The following is a 12,362-nucleotide window of genomic DNA, read 5'->3' on the forward strand; positions in this document are numbered from 1 at the left end:
TTCGCCTTAATGTATGCAGCCCACCTAACACAACTGCCATGCACTTCCTTCTTCATGGCAATTCTCAGCCGCACTCTGCAGGGGCAGTGAAGATGCTCCTGCAGCCTTTTCGATGGGAAGTGTTCGATCACCCACAACACAGCCCTAATTGGCTCATCCTGAGTATCATCTGGATACAGAAACAACACTGGGCGCAGGCTACGAGCCATAGACCAGCGTAGAGAATTATCGGAAAGCACAGGCGGCTGCCTTCTATGACGATGGTGTTGGAAATTTGGTATAACTCTCCGACAAATGTCTAAGTCGGAGCGGCGACAACGTAGAGAAGTCTCTGGAACGTGTAGCTAACTCCTGCAAATAAAATGTTTCTGATTTTCACTGTGGTTTCCATTTAGCGACCGATCGGAACTTATTTTCTGGACAACCCACGTGCACACAGTGGCTGTAATCGACCAAACAACTTTTGCTTCAGACATACACGAACGTCTGAAGTACATTGTAATGCAAGATACAGACACTGTATAAACAGAGCCATAGTAATAATCAGTCATATTAGAAATTACACTGTACTTATCTTACACGTGAAAAGTGTCACAACTCAGAACGTGCCGCTCTTCTTGAATCCTACCTGCAAGTAGAAACACTAAAACGACACTGTTGCTCCCGTGGCGAATCATGAAGTATTTTTAAGTGACGTAAACAAAAACGTTTCTCGACTTCTGTCACTTTTCTTGCTGGGGTGCGATATGTTGACCAGCGACATCGTCATTTACGATTGCGTTGGGTACGGGATCATCGAAACCAGACCGTGCATCAACGGAAACGTGCTGTCTGGTCGGGAGACTCGTTTCTTGTTACACGAGATGGACGTTCGTCTCAAGATACACCGTCATCCAGGTAAACGGCTGCTTCAAACGTGTACCGTGTCACTGAAGCTGGTCGGCGCGGTGGTATAATGCTCTAGGGGACTCTCACCTTCACTTCCATAGGACCTGTGGTGGCAGTCGAAGTGGCGTGAACATTATTGCGGACCACCCACATCGTCTCACGACTGATCTTTTTCAAGGGCGAAAGCACCTTCCAGCAGGATAGCTTTCCGAATCGCAAGGCCAGAATCTTGCTGCAGTTGTCTGGTGAGCATTACAGTTATCTCACTTGATGTCTTGGCCACTAGATTCGCCTGATCTGAAATATATATATAACTCGGACGCTATCTGGCACGAGTTTCCCGCACACAGACTACCGGCCCTTAATTTACGGGAACTGAGTGACTGGTGCGTAGTAATCTTGTGCAACATGCCTCCGGAAAACACCAACGGTTCAAATGGTTCAAATGGCTCTGAGCACTATGCGACTTAACTTCTGAGGTCATCAGTCGCCTAGAACTTAGAACTAATTAAACCTAACTAACCTAAGGACATCACACATATCCATGCCCGAGGCAGGATTCGAACCTGCAACCGGAGCGGTAGCTCGGTTCCAGACTGTAGCGCCTAGAACCGCACGGCCACTCCGACCGGCAAAATACCAACGATTTGTCAAATTCATGATAGGAACAACCACTGCTGTATTGAGTTCCAGGAGTATGCCAACGATCTCTTAACGAGTTGCTCATAGTGAACTGGCTCATCAGTGTAAGTTAATCTGTTAAGGGGCTGGGGAGACTCACCAACTGTGTATCAACTATGTCTGGAAAAAGAACCCAACGAAAACACAGTACTTCTTTTTAAAAAAAAAAAAAATAAGCCGTTTGTGAGCTTAGTGGAGATCGATGAAACAAAGAACAAAGGTAACGTCGTTTTCACGCAAAAGCATATTAAGAAATAGGTAGAGAACCTGTGTTGAGAGATTAGTTGAACGTTTGTCATTGTTCATCGGCTGTGCCAAGAACAAAGTGGTAAGTCCAAACTTGTTGAAACGCACTTAATCTTGTCGCACTTCTTATTAGTCTCGACAAGAAGAAGTTTTCCAGTGGGAGTCTTTCGATTAATTCTTATAAACTGCTCCATGACGCCTATCTGTGGAACTGTAACCAACCTGAGCTACATCACTGCCTGTATTTATTTCCTAATTGCAATTTGTCCATAACCTAAGTTACCTCGTTGATGGTAGACCTATTTTAGGTAATATTTAGGTAATATAAAATTTCAAAATTAATGCAACACGTTTTTTCCTGAAAGCAGGTTGGTTTCATTCAGGTTCCAATACACCATATTATTCCCCACTCGTTTGGCTACAAAACCCTATTTTTCAACTTAATCTCCGTTCAATGCAACGGCCCCCCGCCACCTAACTGAGAGGGCATGTGCGCCCGCATGGTACGACTCTACTGGTCAACGTCGAAGCCAACGTCTTGTTGCAACGGTAACCTCACCGTGATCCACGTACTGCTTCCCCGGGAGTGCATCTTTTATTGGGCCAAACTAATGGACGTCGGGACGTGCGAGATACGGGCTGTATGGTGGGTGACGAAGAACAGTCCAATGGAGTTTTGTGAGCTCCTCTCGGGTACGCAGACTTGTGTGAGGTGAGTCTTTGCGTTGTCGTGGAGAATGAGAAGTTCGTTCGGATTTTTATGGCGACGAACACACTGAAGTCGTTTCTTCAATTTCCTGAGGGTAGCGCAGTCCATTTCAGAGATAATCGTTGCACTATGAGGGAGGACATCAAACAGGATAATCCCTTCAGAGTTCCAGAAGACCGTCGACATGACTTTACTGGCTAAGGGTGCGGTTTTGAACTTTTTCTTTGAAGAAAAGGTGGTGTGGGGCCTCGGACTGTTGCTTTGTTTCGGGTTTGAAGTGATGAACCCATGTTTCATCACCTGTAACGATGTTTGAGAAGAAATGGTCGCATCAGCCTCGTAAAGTGTAAGCAATTTCGCACAGCATTCGTACGTCGCTCTTTATGGTCTGTTAGACGACGAGGAACCCAGGTGGCAAACATCTTTGAGTAACTCGCCTGGTGGACGAGTGTGTCAGCACTATCAATAGAGACGTCCATTTGAGCAGCGAAATGTATGATAGTGATCCGTCGATCACTTCGAATGAGAGTGTCCGACCGTTCGAACACTGCAGAAGTCACAGCTGTGTGAGGCCTGCAGGAACGCGGGAGGTCGGAAAGGTTTGCGCGACATTGTTGAGATGGCTGCAGACGCCGCACTGAAAGACTCACCGTGCTTTCCTTCACCGCAAGGGTTTCCATAGACAATCTGCAAGCGTCTATGAATATCTGCGATGCACTGGTTTTCCGCCAAAAGAAACTCAGTGACAGCTCTCTGCTTGCAACGCACCTCCGTTACAGATGCCATTTTGAAGGCTACATACAGCGCCGCCACGTATCGGATCTTACAAGGGAACCTCCCCATTGGTACCCCCTCAGATTTAGTTATAAGTTGGCACAGTGGATAGGCCTTGAAAAACTGAACACAGATCAATCGAGAAAACAGGAAGAAGTTGTGTGGAACTATGAAAAAAATTAGTAAAATATACAAACTGAGTAGTCCATGCGAAGATAGGTAAACATTAAGGACACTAGCAGTCGAGGAGCGCCGTGGTCCCGTGGTTAGCGAGAGCAGCTACGGAACGAGAGGTCCTAGGTTCAAGTCTTCCCTCGAGTGAAAAGTTTAATTTTTTATTTTCAGTTTATGTGACAAACTCTTATGTTTTCATCACTTTTTTGGGAGTGATTATCACATCCACAAGAAAACCTAAATCGGGCAAGGTAGAAGAATCTTTTTACCAATTCGCCAAGTGTACAAGTTAGGTGGGTCGACAACATATTCCTGTCATGTGACGCACATGCCGTCACCAGTGTCGCATAGAATATATCAGACGTGTTTTCCCGTGGATGAATCGGTTAACCTATGACCTTGCGATCAAATGTTTTCGGTTCCCATTGGAGAGACACGTCCTTTCGTCTACTAATCGCACGGTTTTGCGGTGCGGTCGCAAAACACAGACACTAAACTTATTGCAGTGAACAGAGACGTCAATGAACTAACGGACAGATCATAACTTTGCGAAAATAAAGAAAGTAAAATTTTCAGGCGAGGGAAGACTTGAACCAAGGACCTCTCGTTCCGCAGCTACTCACGCTAACCACGGGACCACGGCGCTCCCGAGCTCACATTGTCCTTGATGTTGCCTATCTTGCAAATGGACTACTCAGTTTGCATATTTTACTAATTTTTTTCACGGTTCCACACAACTTCTTCCTGTTGTCTCTATTGATCTGTGTTCAGTTTTTCAAGGCCTATCCACTGTGCCAACTTATAACTTAATCTGAGGGGGGTGCGACGGGGAGGTTCTCTTGTTAGTGAAACTACAGGAGCAGAAGTGGGAATATTCCACGATGACCCACAAATTCTGCAGTTTTTCAACCGAAATCGGCCGAGAAAATAGAAAAGTGTTACATTACTTACTGAACGCCCCTCGTATTATCAAGAGAATGTGTATTAATTTTTCCTGAATTAAGATTATAGCAGAGGTACCGGCTTCACGACAAATACTTCGTAAAATGAGACTGTTAAGCGAGTTGTTCTGCCTACAGAGAATGTTAAGTTTTTAAACGCTGTCCATTGCATCTATCATTCAGTGAATGGTAAGGGAAATTAGTGTATGGTGAAAAATTATCATCGAGCTTTGTAGGTAAACATTAGACAAAAGAGAAAGCAGATGAGGTGTACGCATAGAACGCATCACGGTTAGTAAATCCCCGTTGCATCCTTCTCCCCTAGCTTCAAATGGTGAACTAAAGTTTATTGGAAGAATTCTCAGAACGTGTAGCTCGTCTATAAAGGAAAGCGAGTACAGAACACTTGTGCAACCCTTTCTTGAGTACTGCTCGTGAGTCTGGGATGTCCACCAGGTCGGATTAAGGGGAGAGATGAGGCAATTCAGAGGCGTGCAGCTAGATTTGTTGTCGGTAGGTTCTATTAAAACTCTAGTATTACGGCAATGCTCCACGAATGTTCTTTCCGCGAAGTGATATTGAGGAAGTTTAGAGAACTGTCTTTTGCGACAGATTGCAGAATGATCCCACTGCCGTCAACATACAGATGTCGTAAGGACCACGAAGCCAAGAAAATTTTGGGCTCGTACGCAAGTGTATAGTCGTTTTCCCATCTCTCCATTTGTCAGTGGAACGCGAAAGGAAAGGATCAGCAGCGGCACAAGGTATCCTCCGCCATGCAGCATATGGCGGCTCGACGAGTGTGTAGGTAGACGAAGGTCATCTTGAAGGAAATAATATGTTGGTTCATTGTTGGAACGTACGCTTTGGAATATTAATAGTAAATCTCTCCTTGCTGCACAACGCTTCTCTTGTAAGGTATATCATAGGAATTCGATCTACATTTTCTTTACGTTTCCTCACATACTATTCTAAAATGGTAACATTGATTTCTGTCACAAAAAGACGCTGGAGGCGCTAACACTGACCGCTACCGCCGCAGCAGTGACGCTCATATAGGAACTTCCGGTAGCACGATACTGGTCCACTGCTAGGCCACTTGGAGCACTAAAAGACTGTCAGTCCTTCTTCATCTTGTTTTCTCACTGGGTGATTTACGGTCTTCCACATTCAGTTTTGGTTCGTAGTAAGCAGAAGCTGGTTTCATTGCACTGTGTTTCTGACGACGACTTCTTGTACGTATTGCACGCATTGGATTAAATATGTTGCTGACATTCTGTTTGATCCTTAATATTGAGCGAAGCAAACGACTCCATATTTGTTTTTGTTTCACTTAAAACAGAAGCTGGTTTCTCACATGTTGTTCTGTTCTTACTGCTGCAGAATACGTATATAAGCAATAAGAAATAGGCATAACTCCATAGAATTCATGCGACGAAAGCAGCTCCTATTTTATATGAAACAAAACCAAATATGGAATCATTTACCCTAGCAATACCGTACCACGGGTGGGGGCAAAAATTATCCACAATACGAATAACATATTTAAAGTGCAATTAAAAAGAGTAATACACACAAGAAGGTTGTAAAGAGGAACAGTAAGTGATGAAATCAGCTTCTGTGATATGTCATATCAGATGGTTTTTAGCTTTCGACAAGTGGTAAAATATAATTATTTCCTGCAATTTGCAGCCATCTGTTTGCACTTTGAATAACTTTACTTATGTCTTCACCACAGTTTTATTTTTCATCAACCTTACGCGTTTCGACTTTCTGCCATTTTCAAAGGCAGTGCTATGCCAGTCATATAAAAACATTAGATACATTGTATCACGTCAATATTCTCGAGCACGAGACAAGTGCAAATTCCAAGGTTGAAATTGCAATACTGGGTTTTATAGCTACATGATTTTACAGTCAAAAGGCGACCACCATGTCGTTTACAAAATGCCTTTGTACTCGCAGCTACAAGAAGTTCATCTGAGCTTTCATTGAGATTTCTCGAATGTATCCCTTTGTAAGGTCGCAACAAAGTTTCCAACTACACACGAGACTACGAGGCCCACTCATGAAATATAAATGAAAAATATTATCATCTAACGCTCGTATTTCGCAAAGCTACAATACCACGGATGTATAAGAAGAGGAGGTGATGAAAGGTCATAGGACAGCGACATTCATATATACGAATGACGGTGGTATCGCGTACACAAGGTAGAAAAGGGCAGGGCACTTGTGAACAGTTTTCCGACGCGATTATGACAGCACGACAGGAATTAACAGACTTTAAAAGCGGAATGACAGTTGGAGGTAGACGCATGGGACATTCCATTTCGGAAATCGTTAGAGAATTCAGTATTCCGAGATTCACAGTGTCAAGTTGTAACGTTCTCACTCTGGCGTACGTTAACTCTTTAAAGCCTGTACTATGATAAGTTGACGGACTTCACCTTATAGGAAAGGATTTTAGTAAATATGTTGACCGCGTGTACCTGAATGGAAGCAAAACCGGACTTATACCCAGTCAGTAACAACAACGATACGTCAAGCAAGTATAAGTGCAACTACACGATAGGACGGGTAAGAAACATCCACCGCAGATGCTACCAATGGTTAATGATACGGTCGCCAGCCTAATTAGGCATTAAGTGAGTTTTTTCCTTGTACAAGTGGATGTACGTACAAGCATACCAACACGTAGTAATACTGCATTATATGGTAAATTTTCGAACCAGAAAAATCTACTGAACTAATATTTTCCCTTTCTGTACTAATTTGGACAAGCTATAAATACACAACATTACACTATAATGATTACTACAAACTGCGTTTTGTCTATTGGTCTGACTGAAATCGGGCATAGGTTACCCTAGAAATAGCACTTTTGAAACTCACAAACAATGTCAATTTTAATAAGGGTAAAACACTGATAAATTTAGGATTTATATTGACTTTAACTTTGCAGGTCAAATCAGTTCGGTACACTCCAGAATTTAAATGAATAGAAAAGAAAAGAGTGGAGGGGGGGGGGGGGACCCTGAGACTGTTATGATCACTGTGTTGCAACTATTAACTATTGGAAACATTAATCACTCAAGATTTACAAAATATGAGTTACTGTTCTTTTTGTCTTATTACTTCCTCATTTAACTACCATTATTTTTGTCTCAAATTAATTAAGCTTCATTACTAAACCAGTTCCAAAATTAACTTCCAACTTTGTCAGACCTTTGTTCTTTGCTTATATTTTCATTAACAATAAAGCTCCTTAAAATTCATTCTAGCATAAAAAGGGTCTGCAGGAAATTCTTATTAACATAAACTTTAAATCTTCAGTTCGGGACACTCGGATTGCACAACATGTGGAAAGGACCCTGTCTCGGTTAGTGATGAGGATAATTAATTGATAGGGCAATTCTGGTAAAAGTTAAGTTATTATTGAATAATCAGGAACAAAATTAACACTGGTCCACACGAATACAATTCTAAAGATTCAACCTGTTCGAGTCGATGCGGCGGTTGGCGGGCAGCGAGATGGCGAGGCGCACAGCACACATAGAATCACAGCTATGGCTCTTGCTGTATCGGCACTTTGCTTCTTCTTAGCGTCGCAATCCTTTTCAATTCAGTGCCTATAAAATATAGCCATGCTGTATTGTCGTCGGAAACGGCACATCCGAGGCTCAATGAAAGAACTTTTTCCAGGATAGCCTCCTCGATCCGGAACGTGTTCCTCAGACCGATGCCCAACTCCGACTGTATTGCTGAGCCCGTTATGCCGTGCCGCGCCCGTGTGCATTTTCCCGCGCTCGCCTGCCATCCACCTTTTACCGCTCCCCTACAGATAGGGTATTCACCAAAGGTTTTACATTCCACATATCCTAATACATTGCCTACGTATGGACCAGGCGCACAATTACAATTTTAAACATGTTACAATAGATCCAACATGTGTTACACTTCAATTCTGTTATAGCATTTCTTGAAATTTGACATAAATATTTATATTCACATCGAAAGTTGCTTACATTTTCTTTAACATAATGACACAAAAAGAAAATGAAATGAATTCAAAACATTGCTTACATTAATTCATAGAAAATCAGAAGAAAAATTATTATATGTACAGTTGTTGTTGTTACAAAGTGAGTGCCGAGTGTACGACATTCTAGGCATTACATCTCACTACGGACGACGCAGTGGCCAATGGCCTTCACTTAACGACCGAGAGCAGTGGCGTTTGCATAGAGTGCTCAGTGCTAATAGACAAGCAACACTGCGTGAAATAACCGCAAAATCAATTTGGTTCGTACGACGAACATGTGCATTAGGACAGTGCACCGAAATTTGGCGTTAATGGGCAATGCAGCAAACGACCGGTGCGAGTGCCTTTGCTAACAGCACCACATTGCCTGCAGCGCCTCTCCTGGGCTCGTGGTCATGTCGGTTGATCCTTTTTGAGTCATCAGTCTTCTGATTGGCTTGGAGGCGTCCCGCCACAAGTTCCTCCCCTGCGCCAATCTCTTCATCTTAAAGTAGCACTTGCAGCCTATATCCTCAATTATTTGCTGGATGTATTCCAGTATCTGTCTTCCTTTACCGTTTTCACCCTCTACAACTTCTTCCAGTACCATGGAAGCTATTCCCTGGTGTCTTAACTGATGTCCTTTCATCCTATCCCTCCTACTTGTTAGTGTTTCTCACATATTCATGTCCTCAATTATTTGCTGGATGTATTCCAGTATCTGTCTTCCTTTACCGTTTTCACCCTCTACAACTTCTTCCAGTACCATGGAAGCTATTCCCTGGTGTCTTAACTGATGTCCTTTCATCCTATCCCTCCTACTTGTTAGTGTTTCTCACATATTCATGTCCTCTCAGATTCTGCGCAGAACCTTCTCATTCCTTACCTTGTCAGTCCACCTAATTTTCAACTATGTCCGTAACGTCACCTCTCAAATACTTCGATTCTCTTCTATTCCGGTTTTCCCCAGTCCGTGTTTCACTACCATGCAATGCTGTGCTCCAAACGTACATTCTCAGAAATTTCTTCCTCGAAATTAAGGACTATGTTTGATATTTGTAGACTTCTCTTTGCCACGAATGCTCTTTTTGTCTGTGGTAGTCTGGTTCGTATGTCGTTCATGCACGTCAACCATGTATTATTTTGCTGGTTACTCTACAGAATTCCTTAACTTCATCTGCTTCGTGACCATCAAACCTGATGTTAAATTTCTCTCTTTTCTCATTCCTGCTACTTGTCGCTAATTTCGTCTTTCTTCGATTTACTCTCAGTTCACATTTTGTACACAGTAGAGTGTTCATTCCATTCAATAACCCTTTAACTCTTCCTCACTTTCACAGAGGATAGCAATGTCATCAGCGAATGTCATCATTGATCTCCTTTCATCTTGAATTTTAATTCTACTCTTGAACCTTTCATTTATTTCCCTCATTGCTTCTTCGATGTATAGGCAGTAGGGGTAAAAGATTACATCCATGTCTTATACCTTTTTTTAATCCGAGCACTTAGTACTTGGTTTTCCACTCTCATTGTTCCCTCTTGGTTCTTGTACATATTATTGTATATTACCCGTCTTTCTACATCTACATCGACATCTACATCCATACTCCGCAAGCCACCTGACGGTGTGTGGCGGAGGGTACCCTGGGTACCTCTATCGGTTCTCCCTTCTATTCCAGTCTCGTATTGTTCGTGGAAAGAAGGATTGTCGGTATGCTTCTGTGTGGGCTCTAATCTCTCTGATTTTATACTCATGGTCTCTTCACGAGATATAAGTAGTAGGGAGCAATATACTGCTTGACTCTTCGGTGAAGGTATGTTCTCGAAACTTTAACAAAAGCCCGTACCGAGCTACTGAGCGTCTCTCCTGCAGAGTCTTCCACTGGAGTTTATCTATCATCTCCGTAACGCTTTCGCGATTACTAAATGATCCTGTAACGAAGCGCGCTGCTCTCCGTTGGATCTTCTCTATCTCTTCTATCAACCCTATCCGGAACGGATCCCACACTACTGAGCAGTATTCAAGCAGTGGGCGAACAAGCGTACTGTAACCTACTTCCTTTGTTTTCGGATTGCATTTCCTTAGGATTCTTCCAATGAATCTCAGTCTGGCATCTGCTTTAACGACGATCAACTTTATATGATCATTCCATTTTAAATCACTCCTAATGCGTACTCCCAGATAATTTATGGAATTAACTGCTTCCAGTTGCTGACCTATTTTGTAGCTAAATGATAAGGGATCTATCTTTCTATGTATTCGTAGCACATTGCACTTGTCTACATTGAGATTCAATTGCCATTCCCTGCACCATGCGTCAATTTGCTGCAGATCCTCCTGCATTTCAGTACAATTTTCCATTGTTACAACCTCTCGATATATCACAGCATCATCTGCAAAAAGCCTCAGTGAACTTCCGATGTCATCCACAAGGTCATTTATGTATAATGTGAATAGCAACGGTCCTATGACACTCCCCTGTGGCACACCTGAAATCACTCTTACTTCGGAAGACTTCTCTCCATTGAGAATAACATGCTGCGTTCTGTTGTCTAGGAACTCTTCAATCCAATCACATCCCTATACTTACCCCTGTTTTTCTCAGAATTTCGAGCATCTAGCAAAATTTGACATTTTCGAACGCTTTTTTCAGGTGTACGAATCCTACGAACGTGTCTTACCTTTTCTTGAGTCTTGCTTACATTATCAACCTGAACGTCAGAATTGCCTCTCTGGTACCTTCACCTTTCCTAAAGCCAAACTGATCGACATCTAATACACCCAAAATTTTGTTCTGTATACTATTCTTGTCAGATACTTGGATGCATGAGCTATTCAGCTGATTGTGCGATAATCTTCGCACTTGTCAGCCCTTGCAGTCTTCGTGTGGATAATATTTTTCCTAAAGTCAGATGGTATATCGCCAGACTCATACATTCCACATATTGTTCTTGTTGTGGTCTTCAGTCCTGAGACTGGTTTGATGCAGCTCTTCATGCTACTCTATCCTGTGTAAGCCTCTTCATCTCCGGATAACTGCTGCAACCTACGTCTTTCTGAATCAGCTTACTCTATTCATTTCTTGGTCTCCCTCTACGGTTTTTAACCCCCACGCTTCCCTCCAATACTAAACTGGTGATCCCTTGATGCCTCCGAACGTGTCCTACCAACCGATCCCTTCTTTAAGTCAGGTTGTGCCACACATTCCTCTTCTCCCCAATTCTATTCAGTACGTCCTCATCAACTACGTGATTTACCCACCTAATCTTCAGCATTCTTCTATAGCACCACATTTCGAAAGCTTCTATTTTCTTCCTGTCAAAACTATTTATCGTCCCTGTTTCACTTCCATACATGGCTACATTCCACATAAATACTTCCAGAAAAGACTTCCTGACACTTAAATCTATACTCGATGTTAACAAATTTCTCTTCTTTAGAAACGCTTTCCTTGCCATTGCAACGGGGGGGGGGGGGGGGGGGGGGGCACCAACGTGAACATTCGTTTTGTTGCCACTTATCCCAATGATTTTAGAAATTCTGATGGAATGTTATCTACCCCTTCTGCTGTATTTGATCTTAAGTTTTCCAAAACTCTTTTAAATTCTGATTCTAATACTAGTTCCCCTGTTTCTTCTATATTGGCTCCTGTTTCTTCTCGTTTCTCTTTATCGGAAAAGTCTTGCCTCTCATAAAGGACTTCAGTGTACTCTTTTCACATATCCGCTCACTCCTCTGCATTTAACACTGGAATTCCCAGTGCTCTCTTAATTTTACCATCCTTGATTTTAATTTCATCGAAGGTTGTTCTGAACTTTCTATATGCTGATTCAGTCCTTCAGACAATCACTTCCTTTTCGATTTCTTCCCAATTTTCATGCTGCCATTTCGTCTTAACGTCCCTACACTTCCTATTTGCTTCAT

Source organism: Schistocerca piceifrons, chromosome 1 (assembly GCF_021461385.2).
Source record: "Schistocerca piceifrons isolate TAMUIC-IGC-003096 chromosome 1, iqSchPice1.1, whole genome shotgun sequence".
In the NCBI taxonomy this organism is placed as follows: Eukaryota; Metazoa; Arthropoda; class Insecta; order Orthoptera; family Acrididae; genus Schistocerca; species Schistocerca piceifrons.